At 38.4% G+C, this 21128-nt stretch overlaps 1 protein-coding gene across 2 annotated transcripts in view; it reads right to left on the bottom strand.

Annotated features, from left to right (window-relative positions):
* The window catches only part of LOC124291702 (pro-neuregulin-2, membrane-bound isoform-like), a 244422-nt gene that overhangs the window by 73748 nt on the left and 149546 nt on the right, over nucleotides 1-21128 (bottom strand). The window contains exon 3 of one of the 2 annotated variants that reach the window (XR_006902265.1): nucleotides 16400-16543. The gene's annotated coding sequence lies outside the window, so the exon portion shown is untranslated. Of the gene's footprint in view, nucleotides 1-16399; nucleotides 16795-21128 lie in introns of those variants that run through there. The other variant, XM_046728761.1, reaches the window with a different exon arrangement.

The raw sequence follows: 21128 nt of genomic DNA, 5'->3' as shown, positions 1-21128 counted from the left end.
AAAATCTTTTTCTGCGAAAACAGAAACATCATGAAGGTTTGTGTTTGAGATATTATTGTGATATTCACAAAGAGTTGAAAAAAATTAGATACATAACCAAATTCATATTTTTTTCAAGACAAAAAACTATTGATTCTTGCTATGATACAAGAGACAGGTCGATGCATCTGAGAGATGTTCAGATTGACTGCTCCAGTACGTACACACAGCTTTCACACTTCTTCAAGTTTATCAGTATTTCAAGATCAATAGTGATACTTCTTAAAGACTTGAAAAACCTGATTATGGCGATATTTGTTATCATCAGGCTAACCTGACCGTCTAGTGTCAAGTGTACAATGTACAAATGTGCCAAATTTTACTATGAAATAAATTGACATTCCAAATGATAACCTGTAATACTGCATGTGGTTGTGGCCAGTTTGACTGTGCCATATCTCAAGTTTGTGTTTACTGCTAACCTTAGCTTGAAACGTCCCTCAAAACATGATCAGGATATATGAAGGTTTGACCCTCAGTTCCTGAACATTTATATAAAGCTGGATCTTGGAGCTCTGATGGTACGCCTCAACTTTAAAATATCTTGATCTATCTTGGAGTTCTGATAGTACCCCTCAACTATAAAATATCTTGATCTATCTTGGAGCTCTGATGGTACGCCTCAACTTTTAAATATCTTGATCTATCTTGGACTTCTGATGGTACCCCTCAACTTTAAAATATCTTGATCTATCTTGGAGCTCTGATGGTCGGCCTCAACTTTTAAATATCTTGATCTATCTTGGACTTCTGATGGTACCCCTCAACTTTAAAATATCTTGATCTATCTTGGAGCTCTGATGGTCGGCCTCAACTTTTAAATATCTTGATCTATCTTGGAGTTCTGATGGTACCCCTCAACTTTAAAATATCTTGATCTATCTTGGAGTTCTGATGGTACCCCTCAACTTTAAAATATCTTGATCTATCTTGGACTTCTGATGGTACCCCTCAACTTTAAAATATCTTGATCTATCTTGGAGCTCTGATGGTACGCCTCAACTTTTAAATATCTTGATCTATCTTGGACTTCTGATGGTACTCCTCAACTTTAAAATATACTCCTCACAAAAAGTTTAAGCAACAAGTATTTCCAGTGTAATATCTTTATCAATCTCGATAGCGATTTGTGCCGGCATGTTACTGAAAGGTAAATATTCAAAGAATACATAACCTTTAGTGACTGTCAAATTGATTTAAATGATAATATTGATTACATCACCCGAACACAACCACCCTCAGAAACAACATGCAAATTGGCATGAATGTGCTCCTACCTTCACACATGCAGTCTGATCAGTTAAAACCTACCTGTAATCATTCCTCTGGTACAACAAGTGGGTCCTAAATTCATTTTTATGGATGATAATGCCCGTCCATGGATGATAATGCCTGAGAAAGAGTTGTTAATGATGTCGTTTAGATCAGCATCATCACACATATGGACTGGCCTGCAAGGTCACCTGATCTTAATCCCATTGAACATGCTTGGGACATTATTGGGAGTCGTGTTTACGGTCTCCGTGTTCATCCTCAGACTCTGGATGAACTTGAACAGGCGTTACAGAGAGAATGGCAGAACATTCCACAACAGCAACTTTAAAGGCTCGTTTGGTCAATGCAAAGACGTGTAGAAGCTTGCATTTGGGCTTATGATGGTCATACGTGTTACTGAACACTGCTTCACTGCGCAAAACTGATTTGAACTTTAATGTTAACATTTTGCTCCATCAATGCTGCAAATTCTGCAATACTGTTTCACGGGGACATGCTTTTGATGATTTGTAAGTCTATTATTGCTCAATACCATTTCATTTCATATCGTTAATCGTGTGTACATATGTTTCACCTTTCTATTGCATCATTCCATGATTTGCAATTTCAATAAATGAAAATGTAATGAGACTAAAAAAGTGTGTTGCTTAACCTTTTGTGAGGAGTATATCTTGATCTATCTTGGAGTTCTGACGGTACCCCTCAACTTTAAAACATATTGATCTATCTTGGAGCTCTGATGGTACGCCTCAACTTTTAAATATCTTGATCTATCTTGGAGTTCTGACGGTACCCCTCAACTTATATATATCTTGATCTATCTTGGAGTTCTGATGGTACCCATCAAATATAAAACAAGCATTGTCATTAAGGTGACATAAGGTGAGATGTCTCGCTGACAAGGTGAACATGTAGGTTAACATGCTGAAATTGTGTCGCTGTGATCTTGAAAAACATGTGAAGGTCACCAAATTGTCTTCCCTAGATGAAGCTTGGTGTCAAACATGAAGAAAATCTTGAGGTATCTCGCTGACAAGCTTAACATGCAGGTTAACATGCTGAAATCTTCAAAGTGTTGCTGTGACCTTGAAAACTAAGTGAAGGTGACCAAAATCAACTGTGCCCTGCGCCTTCCCTTGATGAAGCTTGGTGTCAAACATGAAGTTAAACTTGAGGTATCTCGCTGACAAGCTTAACATGCAGGTTAACATGCTGAAATCTTCAAAGTGTTACTGTGACCTTGAAAACTAAGTGAAGGTCACCAAAATCAACTGTGCCCTGTGCCTTCCCCAGATGAAGCTTGGTGTCAAATATGAAGAAAATTTAGTTATTGGCTCTTGAGATATCTCACTGACAAGGTTAAAATGCTAAAGTATCCCAATGTGAGCTTGAAATGAAGGTCAAGGTCACCAAACCTGACTGGGACCTTTCGCATACTGTGATGAACCTAGGTACCAAATATGAAAATAATCTAGTCAACAGTTCTTAAGATATTCCAATTCGTACGTACGGATGGAGACTAATACTATATCACCCACTTTGTGCTAAACATGTGGCGGGGGACAATATCTTGATCTATCTTGGAGCTTTGATGCTACCCTTCAACTTTTAAATATCTTGAACTATCTTGGAGCTCAGATGTTACCCTGCAGGTTTCATATATCTTGATCTACCAGTATCTTGGAGCTCTGACGGTACCCCTCAACTTCACCTCCAGTTTGACATTGCTTTGAGCACTGATGCCTTCCCTAAACTTTATCTCCATCTATCTAAGCACTCTGATTATATTCAATTTAATTCATAATTGGGAACTTTCACTCATTGCTGGCATAGTTCTGGGGGTGAATATATGCCTAGGAGATCAACTAGATGCATCCCTTAATTTTAAACTACATATGTTTACAAAGCATGCCTGGAACCTGTCAGATAATTTATGATTTAGTCAGAATCAGGTTTTGTCACTTTTATTTGCTGTATCTTAAAACTAAATCAATCTTAAACATCAACCAAGTCTGCCATAAAGCGCCAGAGACGTATTGTGCCTAAAAAATACTATTTCAAAATGTGCACACAATGTGCAATTTCTATGTGTAAAAGGTGGACCAAACTCAGGCTTTCATTATTGATTGTATTAAAATTTAGATGTTATCAGCTCCTAATGTCTCCTGAATGCTTCCTTCTGCTTACATTTACATGCCCCAACAGAAATAAGCCTCTCATATCATCTGTTCCTGGCTGTTCTTGCAACACAGATCTTGCTGTGTACAGAAAACTCACTGATCACTGTCCAGATGGAACATGCATGTGATCTCTACCTATTTGTATCATGTTCCCACAAGGAAGGAAAGTTCAGCTTCAACTGAAACACCATTATCGCTGACTTTGTTTAAGATTCAGAGATGGTAAGAAGCTTCACCGATGACAATTCATTCTGAATCCCAATAATGCTATTTACGTCTGATAAGTGTGCTTACTGTTTTAACACCGCATTCAGCAGAAGTCAAGCTATATGGAGACAGCCTGACAATCCTGTGACTGACATCAGGAGTATTGATGAAGATCCGGGTTAGAATTGATCTTCAGTAACCCATGCTTGTAGTAAGAGACGACTAACGGGATCAGGTGGTCAGGCTCGCAGACTTGGTTGACACATGTCATCATATCCCAATTGCATAGATCAATGCTCATGCTGTTGATCACTGGATTGCCTGGACAAGACTTGATTATTTACAGACTGCTGCCATATAGCTGGAATATTGCTGAGTGCAGCATAAAACTAAACTCACTCACTCAGTATCAATCTATAAAAAAAGGGTACACTAACATGCATGGATTAAGTCAGCATGCCAGACCACCTGATAGCATCAGTCACCTCTCACCACAAGCATTGGTTGCTGAAGACAAATCTTACCTGGCTCTTCATGATGATCAGGTGGAGAATGTAGGAAGACATGGATAAATGGCCATTAATTGCAATCTTAGATTCAAACTGATTGTCATCCTTGATCTGTCAGTCCCTTTCATACTAATGATCTTTCCGATCCACTCCAATCTGAACATCATGCATCATGTTGGGGTTCCCTTACAAGGTGATACGCCATGATAAAACTGAAGAACTCTTCAAAGCATTTATTAAACTCAACTGGCTCAATTATCAACATAGAATTTGAAAGAAACATATATTTTTTGGTGACTTGTGTGATCCTTTAGCATTCGATCAGTGACATGTCTTTGCCAATCTTCAGAATGTTTGCAAGAGATTTTAACCCTGTCAAAGAACTTAATAGCCTAAAGTTATAGTAATACACAAGATTTTGTGGGAGCTGTCAGATATGAAAGCAAAACAAGACCACAGCTAATGCTCCGAGATGTTCTGTCAAAAACCAATCTGAAAAACAATCCTAACAGGAAATACTGCCTACTTTGACTGTGTGAAGGTTGGTGTGGTTGCCTCATCATAAGCCTTCAATTCTGTCTGGAGTATCTATACATATTTCACCTGCCCAGCAAAGGGCACATGGTTCTGGGGAAGATATAGGATACAGATGATCTTGGAAGATCCTTAAGGATAGACACTTCTCAGCAGACCATAATGCAGACCTTGCATTGATCACATTTGACAGACTCAGCTGACAGACCACAAGAAACCAATCCTATTTGATAATATTTTTGGACAGACCCTGTACATGGATGACATGGAACAGATCCTGTTGAATAGGCCATGCTAAGGGACTACATCAGACAGATCCTGTTGAATAGGCCATGTTAAGGGACTACATCAGACAGATCCTGTTGAATAGGCCATGTTAAGGGACTACATCAGACAGATCCTGTTGGATAAACATCCCTGAGTTAACAACAATGAATAGACCCTTTTGAACAGGCTGTGATCTCAGATGCTATTGAACAGGTCTGTTCCACAAGCTGGCTATTAAGTACTTCTAATACTTATCATCATCATCATCATCATCATCATCATCATCATCATCATCATCATCATCATCATCATCATCATCATCATCATCCCCTCACCATCACATGCAACATTCAATTGAGTCAAACTTTATGTCATTAGATTCTATAGACGCTACCAGCCTTAATGTCAGCATGTTCACAGCAATGTAAATATTTCAATCACCTTGATAAATGCTAACCTATTGTGTTAATTTTTAAACAAAAAGCTAAAATGTCACAATACTATCATGTCTGGAGATACAGTCAGTACAGCATCAGTTTAAAGGGCTTTTCTTACCATATCTAAAAAAGGTAAATTAAATGTTCACATTTTTCCACCAAACCCTTTTTACCATCTAAACCAAGCAATGTCAAGTTAAATGATAGATATTGCTCATATCAGTTTTGATTTTCTTGATATCAAGGCATAAATTGTCCCAAGCCGTGTGTTACAGGCAATTGAACTGTGAATAAACATCGATGATATTTAACTAAGAATACGATTACTTGCAAACTGATTTCAGTTTTAATGTTTCAGTTTTTAGACAACACAATTCAAGTTCTTCCTTTCACGCTTAATGCCTTAACATTCTCTACCTTAATAGGCTGTCTCAGACATCTCATGAGAATATTCATTACACTTCTGACATATGACATATCTCCTTTTCTAAACATATTCATCTATTAAAAGTTGTAACTTTACCATCTGAATCTGTAAATGTCAAATTGTTGATATATATCAGAGTATTCACTTCAGAATGAGCGACTCATATTAACATTCATATGGTTCATGTACATATTCCTTTTAAAATTAATTAAATATATACTTCCTCCTGACAGAAGTGATTTAACATGTTCATAATTTCACCAGAAAATTATTCTGGAGGGATTATGGAAAAAGTCTCAATCTGATTTCCAAGTAATCCGATTATTTTATCTTTTATATCTGTTTTAAAACAAATCTGTCATTAGGAAAGACAATACTTTAGGTTGGTTGTCAAGTAAAACAGCTTTGTCTAAACAAATCTCCATTTGACATCTTAACGGCAACACAAGATACTGACATCCAAGAACAATTAAGTAGGGTTTGGGGGATTGAGATGGAATCCGGGTTTGAATCCCAGTAGTCCTTTATTAGATTTGTAGGTTTGGACATCATCTGAAGCTTCCACCCCTATCAAGCCAGCATGCTGCTATATCTGAAACTCACCAAACTCTCTATTTCATTTCATTCACATTCTGCTCCCACAAAGGAGTGTGGGTGAGTGAGTGAGTATGGTTTTACGCCACGTTTTAACAATATTCAAGCAATATCATAGTGGGGGACATCAGAAATGGGCTTCACACATTGTACCCATGTGGGGAATAGGACCCGGGTCTTCAACATGACAAGCGGATGCTTTAACCACTAGGCTACCCCACCGCCCCACAGAGAAGGATAACTGTATGTCTATTGGGGAAGCAAGTGAGCACTATTCCAGCAATATCACGGCGGGAGGCACCAGAAATGGGCTTTGCACATTGTTCCCATGAGGGGAATCGAACCTGGGTCTTCCCGTGACGAGTGAACGCTTTAACCACTAGGCGACCCCAGCACCCCCTTTAGGTCTATGGGGAAATGGGGAACATGATGAACTAAGACATCATAATTTGTGACATGTAGCATTAAATATGGTGGGTAAACAATCAAGTCTGCTACTGACAAACTCAGGCTACCAGTCAATCCACACATTTGGAATACCAAGTGCTGCAATCAACCAGGTTACCCTAACCAGCTGATCCAGTTATATATGTCGCCACGAACAGGAATAGGTTGTCGGGTTCCAATATTCTCGCCAGAATCCCCATGGGTCTTGGACTATGTGGCTAATTGCATTCTTTTGCAAAGTTTCACTGTGAGCAGAAAGCAGAAAAAAAGTTATATAAAACCATTTTAGAAGAACTGATCTGTGACAAATCATGTCTTCAAGTATATCATGTTCTCACTTGTCCAAAAAGCATGGCTGGTTTCAAAATAAAAGAAATAACGCCTACAAAGGCCTGTATATAAATACTCAAATAAAAACCCCATTTCCACTGCCAAGAGGTTGAAGAATACTCCCACAGTGATCATAGGAAGTTAAACTTACTTGTGGGAGTGTTTTTCCTTTCTATTGTCTTCTGTTTTCTAGAAGTGTTGGGTCGGATTCAATTAGGGAAAAACAAAGTTATTTCCTGAAGCAGTGAAAGTATGGCTGAGCCAAGCCATGTGAAACTAAACAGCAAAAACATGTCTCCTTTCTGAAGGCAGCATTTTAAAAATCAATACTTGTCATTCCAACTACCTATACACAGCTGAAGCACCACACAATTCAACTCACAACAAATCATTTTCATCCAAATTTCTAATTTTAGTTTGTTAATGCATACAAGATTTCAGCACAAGAAGCTCTTGCCATCCCCTCATTTTGTAACTGTAAATAAAAATACATTTGGAAAAAGATAAGAAAACTCCATTCAAAATAACTATTACCCAAATTAAATTTGAACAAAAAGACACACAGTGCATTTGATGACAGAAAAGATTTTTGCCACTTCACAAATTGAAAGAAATCTGAACTACAGACGGTCAGAATGTTCCCCTACTCAAACTTGCTTGCAGGGACATGGCAAGGAAGAGTGTTTCAAGGTCAGGAGACGTGAGAAAGGTCATCAAAGGTACATGACTAGTTGAAACAAAATATGACAAATTGATCACAGAAAATGTTCGAGATGTGTGAACCTTCTGCGCGAATCGGATTTAAACTATCTGAGCACAGACTACTGGGAGACAGACACATCAGCTGATACTGCCCATCTCCAAATGCTTGTCTATTTCAGCTGTGCTATCGACAAGGTCCGGTAACAGATGAATGGAGAAACAAACACACCTTTCAAAAGTTGAAATAAGCGACAATATGTTGAAATTGACAATTACTTCGCCTACCAACACCGAAATGCCTGGCAATCATTCCCCAAGTGGAGTTCATCATATACAGTTTGAGCCAAACTAACAACATTTGGGATACATCAAAGCTTGCTGAGCTTGTATGTTTCACTTGAGAATATATTGCCTGTCAGACTTTATTTCCTATATGAGCAGTGATAATCACATTTGTAACACAATGTATAAGATATTCACTTTCTTCCTGATCTCATCTGACAGGTGTCCCAGGTCATGTCATAACATCGGGAGCTTTACAGGTCGTTACGAGGAATTTATAGAACCAGGGGTGAAGGTGAGAGAATGTATTTAATTAATCTTGTGACAATTGAAGGCGAGATGGTAAATATACAGAGGCTCAAGGCAGAAATCATTAGACATTTGGAAATGATTCAATGCATCTGTGGTTTCCGATTTCTCCAGCAACAGAAAATGATATCTCTTTTGTTGCAGACTTTGAAATGGTCTTCAGCTGTATGTGAGATATGGAGATTAGGCCACAAATAGCTGAGTAACAGCTACAGGTGTCAAAACAGTGAGTGAGTGAATGATGGAATGAGTGAGTGATGGAGTGGAGTGAGTGAGTGAGGTGAGAGAGTGAGTTTAGGTGGGGGTTTGCCGGGGATATGGTTGGGTTTTAGGTGGGGGTATTTAAGAGTTATAGTGGGAGTATGGTTGGGAGTATGGTTGGGAGTATGGTTGGGAGTATGGTTGGGAGTATGGGTGGGGGTATGGTTGGGAGTATGGTTGGGGTTATGGTTGGGAGTATAGTGGGGTTATGGTTGGGAGTATGGTTGGGGGTGGGGAGTATGGTTGGGAGTATGGTTGGGAGTATGGGTAGGAGTATGGTTGGGATATGGTTGGGAGTATGGTTGGGAGTATATGGTTGGGAGTATGGGTGGGAGTATGGAGTATGGTTGGGAGTATGGGGTATTTGGGAGTATGGGTGGGAGTATGGGTGGGATATAGTTGGGAGTATGGTTGGGAATGTATGGGTAGATGGTTGGGAGTAATGGTTAGGAGTATGGTTGGGAGTATAGGGTGGGAGTATGGTTGGGGAGTATGGAATTTAGGAGTATAGGTGGGAATTATAGTTAGAATTATAGGTGGGAGTATGTTGGGAGTATAGTTCCAGAATTATAGAATTTAGGAGTATAGTTGGGATATGGTTGGGAGTATAGTTTGGGAGTATGGTTAGGAGTATATGGGTAGGAGTATGGGTAGAGGTATGGTTGGTTAGAATATAGAGTATGGGTGGGAATGGGAGTATGGTTGGGAGTATGGAGTAGGAGTATGGTGGGAGTTATGGAGTAGGTGGGGGTTTGGTTGGGAGTATGGTTGGAATATGGTTGGAAGTATGGTTGGGAGTATGGGTGGGAGTATGGGTGGGAAGTATGGTTGGGAGTATGGGTGGGGTTATGGTTGGGAGTATGGGTGGGGTTATGGTTGGGAGTATGGTTGGGAGTATGGGTGGGGGTATGGTTGGGAGTATGGTTGGGAGTATGGGTGGGGAGGTATGGTTGGGAGTATGGTTGGGAGTATGGGTGGGAGTATGGTTGGGAGTATGGGTGGGAGTATGGGTGGGAGTATGGTTGGGAGTATGGGTGGGAGTATGGGTGGGAGTATGGTTGGGAGTATGGGTGGGAGTATGGTTGGGAGTATGGTTGGGAGTATGGTTGGGAGTATGGTTGGGAGTATGGGTGGGAGTATGGGTGGGGGTATGGTTGGGAGTATGGGTGGGAGTATGGCTGGGTGGGTGGGGCTTAATGCTGTGTGGCAGGAAAGCCCTAAATGAAGGTTTTAGACATTTCACCCATGTACCACTTTGGTGATATCCATGGCAATGACAAACGTAGAAAAATGAAAACCAGGGCAAATCATGATTCCAACCCACAGTCCTGTTCTTGGTAGCCTAAGGGACACAACTTTCCACAAGAAATGCAGGTACCTGGGATGATTTAGCCCTTAAGTGTACCAGGCGTTGTGACATAAGTTGTACATTCAGTGTATCTGAAGGCAGTTGATACATGCATCAGTCTATCAGATTAAGCAATATATCATGCCTCAGTGTATCTGATACAGCAATATATCATGCCTCAGTGTATCTGATACAGCAATATATCATACAGCAGTGTATCTGATACAGCAATATATCATACAGATACAGTGTATCTGATACAGCAATATATCATACATACAGCAGTGTATCTGATACAGCAATATATCATACAGCAATATATCATACAGCAGTGTATCTGATACAGCAATATATCATACAGAAGTGTATCTGATACAGCAATATATCATGCCTCAGTGTATCTGATACAGCAATATATCATACAGCAGTGTATCTGATACAGCAATATATCATACAGCAGTGTATCTGATACCTCAGCAATATATCATACAGCAGTGTCTGATACAGCAGCAGTATCTGATACAGCAATATATCATGCCTCAGTGTATCTGATACAGCAATATATCATACAGCAGTGTATCTGATACAGCAATATATCATACAGCAGTGTATCTGATACAGCAATATATCATGCCTCAGTGTATCTGATACAGCAATATATCATACAGCAGTGTATCTGATACAGCAATATATCATACAGCAGTGTATCTGATACAGCAATATATCATGCCTCAGTGTATCTGATACAGCAATATATCATGCCAGCAATATATCATACAGCGGTGTATCAGTGTATCTGATACAGCAATATATCATACAGCAGTGTATCTGATACAGCAATATATCATACAGCAGTGTATCTGATACAGCAATATATCATGCCTCAGTGTATCTGATACAGCAATATATCATACAGCAGTGTATCTGATACAGCAATATATCATGCAGCAGTGTATCTGATACAGCAATATATCATGCCTCAGTGTATCTGATACAGCAATATATCATCATACAGCAGTGTATCTGATACAGCAATATATCATGCAGCAGTGTATCTGATACAGCAATATATCATACAGCAGTGTATCTGATACAGCAATATATCATACAGCAGTGTATCTGATACAGCAATATATCATACAGCAGTGTATCTGATACAGCAATATATCATACAGCAGTGTATCTGATACAGCAATATATCATACAGCAGTGTAAAAGATAGAGCAATGTTTCATGTATCATTGTATCCAATACAGTAAATATGGCATCAATGAGTACATTCACAGTACAACTGTATATCATAGATCAGTATATCTTTTAAGAAGTGGAGTAGCACAGCAGTCTATCTGATATCACAGTACAGAACTTTAGATCATATAGATCATATAGATCATGGACCTTAGTACAAGGATTTTAAAACGTTGTTTATGTTGCAGCAATAAAAGTAACAATGACAACTAGCTGCTTGACCGAACAAGTCACAGTTGTTGTAGTATCAGTATTATCAGTGAGTGAGTTTAGTTTTATGCCGCGCTCAGCAATATTCAAGCAATATGGTGGAGGTTTGTAAATAATCGAGTCTGGACCAGACAATCCAGTGATCAACAGCATGAGCATCAACCTGCGCAATTGGGAACCGATGACATGTGCCAACCAAGCGAGCCTGACCACCCGATCCCGTTCGTCGCCTCTAACGACAAGCATGGGCTACTGAAGGTTCATTCTAACACGGACCTTCACGGGTATCAGTATTATCGGTAATAGTAGTCGTAACAGTAGTAGGTGAAGTAGCAGTAGTATCAGTATTGCAGTAGCAGCAACAACCACACTGTTTAAGGAGTGGTATGAGTAGCATTGTCTCTAGCAGCTAGCTAGCCCCTGGTCAGTGTTTGGAGTCTGACCAGGCCAGCATGCCGCCTGTCTCCATCCTCCCTTCATCCTGTGTCCACTACCTCCGTGATAACTTCTACAAATATTGATGAACTGGACCAAATTCAGTTTGCAGAAGGTGCCCTAAGTCAAGTCCCATGTCCAGGTTAAATGGGCAATCATACCAAGGAGGTCAAATCACACGATGAATTACTGCCCGAACTATACAATACAGACAGCCCCTCAAAGTAAGAATGGACATCATCTTTGACAATATGTTTGAACTGCTGCTCCCTGACATCTAGGAACATCTGTGTGTAGTCCAGCAAACAGTTCAGCCATACACCAAGTGTCATCTCTGAAAGTCTATCTCTGAAGGACTCCATACTTCATGTATCAGCACTGGAACTTGCATCTCTACAGGGATCCTTATGTATTTTTACAATAAATCATTTTTCATAATTAAGGTAAGTACTGTTCAGAAGGCTTTTCAATCTACCAAACAGCAGGCTATCATATTAGACATCTATATGCTTCTCTCTCCTTAAGGGACATCCTCCATGGTCTAGTGGAGAGAGAGCTTGCCTGGAGAATAGAAGGTCGGTGGCCCCAATCCCACAATATATCATACCAAAAGAGGAAATAATTGTACTTGGTTTTTTTCATTCCTGACACTCAGAGTTTACAGAGATGAAACAAGGTCTGGTTGGCACAGACTCAGTGTGATGATTCTCAGATGGGTAGCAATGGTAAACTGCAATAGATTTTAAGCTGATAACACTGTGAACTGACACTACTCTGGACCAACACAAGCACATACATACATACATGAAATAACATTACAAACATTATTAAACTCTGTTTCACATTACCTCGATTCTTTCCAGACAGTGTCATTATACAACATGTTATTATACTTAGGGTCACTATATATTGTAATAATAAACTGAAATTAATATTACAGTGTGTGTGAACGCTGTCCTTCTCTTCAACCTCATTGTACACTCTGTCCATACATGCAATGTTAAAGTATTGTGGTCAGTTTCTGTGTCTTATATATGAAATATCTTTGTTTTAAGCAGAATGAAAGGACACACATCTACATTTCTGATACCATGTTATCCAGTATATTAGATTAGTCAGCGAGAGGCAGCTATTACATCATTTATCCAATCCAGTTCAGGTTAACATTTTATAATTTTTAAGCATATCTCAAAAATAAGGGACATGAGATAATATAATGAGTGAATTTCTTCACAAAACAATTTAATTCCATATGCCTGTAGCTACAAAGAAAATCAGGAAATCAAACTTTCGAAAAAGGCCAAAATTGAAAACTGAAATTGGCAATATCATGCATAATCAAATGTATTAATGCCAAAACTGTCTATCACTGCAATAAATACAGGAATAAACTCTCACTTAATATGGATTCTTCCCTTAGCCCTGGCCAGTTTTTCAATAAAATGGACAATATTGTCAATAATGAGTGCAACTGATGATATTTTCAAAATCCAATGTAACAGACTCTGTTGTTTATATCAACAATGAAATAGACAAGTCTTTCACATCGCCTACAACTTCCTTCAGTCAACTGTATGTGTGAGTATTGGCAGCACTTTCAGACTTCCAGCCCAACGCATCAACACTGTAAATGGTCCACAAAAAAACAGCCATATTAAACCCTCAGACAGACAACAGGAGTCAAAATGTTGATCTGATATTAACCCTTGCACAGTGATAAGTACTTGATATGGACATGAAATGGACAGCATCAGACAGACTGTGAAATTTGCACCGCCTGAAATGAACAAGTCTGGTTTTATCACTCATAGCAATACAAGATGAAGTAAAACAAGCTACCGGTAGGTCAGTGTGGTAGAAGGTGCGGTAGAGGGTGTGGCAGAGGGTGCGGTAGAGGGCGGGGTGAGGGGAGGGTGAGGAGGAGAAAATAGCAACAGGGTCTCCACAATCACACCCTTCTTGCCACTAACCCAGTTCATGTATGTAGAAAACGGGAGCACTTGGCTATCACCCACCACTGTCATAAATAGTGACCAAATAGTTACTACATTGTGACCAGATAGTTAACACATTTATCTAAATATTTGTGCACATTCAACATCCTCAATTCCAGCATTTCAGGAAGTGACAATGCGACGAATTGTCTAACATGACATTAAAGCATATCTTTATCAATGTAAATTTAACATTAACCTAATAAACATATTCACAGTTTTCACTGTCAAATGAAAAATTAAAACAAAGGCATTCAATGTCATTACACTCCCTCATATTAACAGTTGAATACTTTCAAAAAGAACATATGTTACATATAACATTTTCACAAGTATACAAAAATGAAAGAGTTGCCACTCGTCAAATGATTAAACCTGAATTCCCGAATATAATCATGCATGGCTCATAAACTTCAGATGGCAATGATTCTCCAAACCGTCTTTTCAAAACTGAAGAGAGGGGGTTAAAAAGCCCAGACCGATACGTGTGTTTTCAATAAAAGATTCATACAGATACGGAGTGATATTTTTGCTTGAGTAGGCACATTAAAGATCAGACGATCTTTGCACTGTGAGCTTTATCAATTTAACCCTTGTCAAGGATATAACATTACCTTAAAGACAAGTGCCTTAAGCCGTAACTGACTTGCAAACAGCATGAAGAGCAACTGGACACTACAGACAGGTGTCAGGCAAGGGCGTCACTTGCTTGCTCCTCTATTTCTAATTTATGATATTCTTTGCAAAAACACAAGTCTCCTGTCTAGGTCTAAGAAGAAGTGAAAGACTGTCAGTAAAATTTGTTTTTAACAAAGTTACTGGTGGTCTTAAAAGATAAAAACATCACTTCAACATGTCTTTTGCTAAATATTACTTTCAAAAAGGTTAAATAGGTAGACTTCAAAAACATGTTGGCTACAAAAGCATCACTGACTAATGCCTTCAGCATCAAAGTGCAAATGTAGACGTAACTCAATGATGAACACAGCCATAGTCACAGTCAGTCACAGTCAGTCACAGTCACAGCCGAAGCAAACTATTTTTAAAGTCCAGTACCACATTGCTCTATATATAACAATAGTAGATAACCTCACTCGGTACACTCATCATTTCATCCAGAACAGGATATGAAGATGCTTCATTACAAGTTACAACAAAATATGCAAATGAAATAAGCATTAATGCAATATCTTAAAAATATACTATGGGGATTTAATGGCCAGAATTATATCTATATAACCTCTTTTTATATTTTCTGACATAAAATACAATAGTGATATTGTGCCTGTGTGTTAGGATACTCTCACCTTTTCACAAACACCTGATATCAGCAGTATTTGATAGTGAGTCAGGGCCACATATGATATACCACTTTCCTAAGCACAGCTTTCTTGTAATCAAGGAAATGGTGTTGTCTCTTTTACTATACAATCTCACTTTGTCCTTAATGCACTGTGATAAGTCGAAAGAACAAGCTGACTGAAGAAGATTATATTGAGAGAAAAATAAATATGACCTGATTTGTTCAAACTTCTGTCTACTACTTCAAAGTCTAGAGGATAAGTTAGTAAGTATTTCAGTAGGTATCCAACATTAGTTTCTCACAGCTCACAAATCTACCACCACACAGAGCAAACAGAGACACCAAAAGTACACATCTCACCTTTCTAAGCCATCTAAAAAACTAATACTTCAGTATTTCACTTTTTAAAATACTGTATCCTAAAACGGTGATAATGAAATGAACTGGGGCTGAGGAATTGTCAATATAATGTCCATTACATCCAGGGATCAATGGCATAGTGATACTCCAGAACTCCTAGAGTAATGGTCCTCTGTTACATAGGCTATGGTAAGTAATCAATATCACGTCGATGTCTCAGCTACAGCTAATGCACGTGGATTCTACTCCCAGATCTTTACAATTACCATTTTGCCTTACTTATCCTTCACTAGAAAAAACGCACTGTCAACACAAAACATATACACCTTAAAACACAAGTTATTAGTTTGCCATCATTAAAACAATCATGCAAAGCCTCGTCAAAATTCCAATATGTGTTGTGGCAATTATTCTCAGAGGCTAATTTTATTTTTACATTGCAAAGAATCTACCTCCTTTGATCTCTACTCTCTTATAACCATTTTGGTATAAATACATAAAAAATTATATATATTATATAAAGAGGTACCTGAAAAACACAACCCATATCAAATCAAGTAATTATCGTCTTGTGGTGACAATATATAACACAAATATTGATATCAACAACCTAATTAATGCAATTTACGAGAAATAGACATGTCATGTCAAACTTGTAATAAGCATGGAAATTGAGATGCACAATAAAGTATTGCACTCACCTTGATCTCTCCACAGGATGAGGTGAAATGTACACATTGTCTTTAACACAGTATTGGAAATCCATTCCAGGTTTTAAACAAACTCCCATTACACGAAAACCAAGCACAGATGCTGGAGTCAAGGCATGATAGATGTATCCAACGCTGCAAATTAAAAAGCACACATTGTAGATTTCATACAGGTGGGAGCCTGTAGTAAAACGATAGTAACAGATCCCACACTATGACTCTGTACTAGTTCAACACGGGGCCAATCACAGAAGAGCAATTAATTATTTACGACTAAAACAGCAGTAGCCAGTCCTCCTGTTGTCCACAGGAACACACTGCCGAAGCTAGGGACAAACAATGATGGGGAGGGAGGCTACCGCCACGCTGAGCTCAACGTCCCGTGTCCAATATTGGCCAGCGGTGGAGACTTGGCTTCACACATGCTTGGCATCGCCCAACAGAAAACAATACTCATAGCTTTGGATAGCACTACAAAAGACTTGTCGAGCGTTCAACACAAGGTTAATAATGCATATCAGTTTGATAATGTGGAGCTGAATGAACCAGCTCTCCACGATCAAGCAGTGTACTATGTTCGTGTTAAAGGCTCGATGCTGTTTGATTTTTACAACATAAGGGCGATCCTCCACAATAGGCCAAATTTACATAGCTGGGAATACTCTTGGCTCAAATGCTTCTTTCAAACATGATACAGGCTTGATATCGATGTTGTGTGAAAGATGCGGGTGCATGGTTTATTCGGCTAGCAGATTGTACCAAGACAGCCTAAACGTGCCTTGGGCTTTTTTCTACTCCAGGGGTATTGACATGCGACAGACATCATGTGGAGAGGGTGTTCTATGTATGTAACTGATTGAAACATGCTATCAGCGTGCTATAGACATCATCTGCTACCAGTCTCGTTCCCCATATCGTAAGGTATATCTTACAGATGTTGATTTCAAGTCAGATCCTCTACGTTCATGTTTATCTGAGAAATGAACAATCGATTAGCTCTTTTGATGGATGTGTGCAAGAGGGTGTTGCTTTCTTTGTGAAATAGACAATGAATGAAAACAACTGCTAGGTGTCTGTGCCCAACTGACAGGGAAATTGACAACCTTAACATGGCCACGTGGTTTGTGTAAACGGAACAGGGAACACAGTTTGCAAGGTGTGAAACTGCGACATAGAGGATGATTCTCATTAATTATTAAAGAAAACGTACAAGAAGCTTTTGATAAATTTCTAACTGCCATATCTGTTTTAATACATCTTATTTATTACAGGAGAGTTGAACAATTTTAACTACATTGATAAATATTCCTCATAAATTGTTCATATAATGGGAAAGTGAGTGTGAGAAAGGCCACACAAATATTCACAATGAGGATATCTGGTCATGTACCACATGCTTCTAACACATGTCAGAACTGCTTGTAATAAGCAAATATCAAATATATGAAAACACAAAGGATGAAAAAACATTACCCCCTCCATAATTAATACTAATTTCTATTATTAAATATTAATGACATTATGAAACTAAGGGTAAAATCACCTAGTAAAATCAGTAAATCGATTATGATAAATTTCAACTAATATCTTCCTAAAAACAGTCAAAATATATGACAGCGACCTATAAATAATTAAGTCTGGACAAGACAAATCAGTGATCAATATTGTGAGCCAAAATCAAAGTTCTTGGGTTACAATACATGCCATCCAACAAGTCTCGAAGCCAGTCACCACCAGATATATTTGGTCACCTAACAACCACCACGACTTTACATACAGGTAGTCTGCCCAGTATTATCATCCCAATCACCACCTTACCTGTACATTATGCCTTACTTATGTATAAATGTATTACGACTTTACATACAGGTAGTCTGCCCAGTATTATCATTACAACACCAACCGGTAAAATACCTTTCAAAGGATATGTGTTGCAATATCTTTGTTGTGTATTGGTATGCTGTGTAAACATCTTAATATCATTAAATTCTTATCTATATCATTAAACTAAAAAGTTACACAGACATTCACTGACAAATGATATGTATTTAAGAAGTTGTTTGAGGAAATGGCAGAAACTGCAAGTGATTTTTGTCACATTTTTATCTACCATGCTGCATTTGACACTGTAGTATTTACCTGTAGAATAAACATGTATGATCTACATGTACAAAGACTGTCAGTCACAGTTGAAACGCTTGAGCTAAAACAATATTGCAATGTATATCTCAATATGGATATTTGTATCACAATATGTTGCAGCACAATTCTTTGTCAATATACAACCCTACTTCAGGTTAACACTCCACCTAAAGAAATAAATTGAGACATATAAGTGAACAAGCTTGGCTAAATTGGGTACACAAAATCCTAAACATCTTATGTCCAGTGCACACAATTTCTGGGTTAACACAATTGTTGGGACAGTCTATTTTTAGAAATACCTCTTTCCTTCATTATTGCAACTTTCAGAAAATTAATTAAAAGTTATTCTTTCCATTTACTTATGAATAAATAAATGGTGACATGGTGATAAGTAAAACAAATTACCATCCCTTGATGACCAGCTGGTCACTAACAGAGCCTTACAAGGAGTCAATAGGTGATCAGACATGTCACTGACAGAATGGGGGCCATCTTGTGACGAATGAGTGAGTTTAGTTTTACGCCGCCTTTAGCAATATTCCAGCAATATCACGGCTGGGGACACCAGAACTGGGCTTCACACATTGTACCCATGTGGGGAATCAAACCTGTGTCTTCAGCGTGACCAACGAACGCTTTAACCACTAGGCTACCCACCGCCCCCATATTGTGAGGACAATATGTACATGTTACATGATAAGCCAAAGTCTGAATAGTGTGAGATCTCACAGTCTCAATACTGACTGCTTTTATTTCTGTTCTTTAACATAATCAAATTATTGTTATACAGTTTACCTTTTTTCCACTTCTCATAAATCATGAGATTTTATCAGGTAAACAATTTGTACTAATGGCTAATGATCAACCTCATATTGCCCCATTGTACTTTGGTACATTCAACAACTTTATCAATAGCCAAGATAGCATGTTCCAGGAATTGGCCATTGCACTCACCAGTTGCTAACTGCAGCATATCAGAAATCTACAAGGGTATTGACACACTGACCAGTACACTGACCAGAACACTGACCAATGAGCCTTGAGCCAGAAGAATTGCCTCTGCTCCCCAACCAACAATCATTGGCTTCATTGGAGTTATTAGGTCACGATAAACATCTGCACCCACTGGCCTGGCAACACCCCTCATGATAAATTCATTTTCTCACAGAGCCCGAATGATTTTGATCTGAATTGGTTGCGATGAAAACACTGCCAGATGATTGGGGAACTGGTCTGGTGGGAGAAGGTACAATATAAAACTGACCATGCCCTGAAATTACATTCTGATGGTGTGATGAATATATAGTTTGGCAAGTTGTGTTTGGCAAAATGTCAAAAAAATTAAATAGTATATATCCAAATGGAATTGTGTTTGGCAAAATGTCAACAACAAAAAAAACCCAGTGTATATCCAAATATAATTAAATATGCATTTGAATGGGTTTTGTCCACAAATGAGGAATTACATATAGATTCAGATATTGATCTTAGACCTTTTAGACACTGAGCCTTATTCAATTCAATCAAATCAAAAAACAATTACACAGCGGTCTCCAACTGGGTTTAGCTGCATGTGTGTTAGTACCACTCAAACTCTGTGTACTGAATGAATAATACAAATATTGAACACTCTCTCTCCATCATATAACATGACTTTACTACTACTACTACTACAACAACTACAACTACTACTACTACTACTACAACTACAAGCTTTACTACTCTTATACCGTACTATATCTGTCACACATCCTCCACAAAAAAAACCCCAAGATTTTACTACTACTACTTCTACTACTAATACTACAAGCTTTCCTACTCTTATACAGTACTATATCTGTCACACATCCTCCACAAAAAAAAACAAGATTTTACTACTACTACTACTACTACTACCACCACCACCACCACTACCACTACTACTACCACTACCACTACTACTACTACTACTACCACTACTACTACTACTACCACCACTACTACTACCACTATTGCTACTACTGCTGCTAGACAGTACCATGTGCTATAATGAATATTGCTGTTACTATTTCTGCTACTGCTGCTGTTAGGACAACCACTATTTCTACCATCTCCCTACAGGCAGATGCTCAGTATCCACTTGACCATGGAGGCTTTAAAAGTTGAAAGTAGAACAGGGGCCTCAATTAATAATTAAACCTTACCATATTTGGAAGACTGTTACAGAAAACCAACACTAACACCATAAAATGAAACATGAAGAGTTTTTGTCCTATACATATATGAAAAATGCATGTTCATGCCTTCACAGAAACAAAAATTCTGTTTTTGCCTTAATGTTTCATTTACAAATGTGTCTGGAATTATTCAGTAGCTGGTACAAAATTAATTCCCCTCTGATTAATATCCTTTCGATATTGGAATATGGAACCAGTGCTACTGTCTATACTAACTACACCTTATCTGGATATAGCTCTACTCATGATACATTCATCAACTACCTATTTACCTGTTTAGTCAGATATTTATCATAAGAGCTGCAATAATTAATGCGTGAAGACATGCTCTTCCCTGCACATCAATACATGATGTTAGC

Source organism: Haliotis rubra, unplaced genomic scaffold (assembly GCF_003918875.1).
Source record: "Haliotis rubra isolate DU_JTF1 unplaced genomic scaffold, ASM391887v1 Scf5, whole genome shotgun sequence".
Classification (NCBI taxonomy): Eukaryota; Metazoa; Mollusca; class Gastropoda; order Lepetellida; family Haliotidae; genus Haliotis; species Haliotis rubra.
The sequence above is the reverse complement of the archived record's forward strand: the minus strand, read 5'-3'. Positions and strand labels throughout refer to the sequence as shown.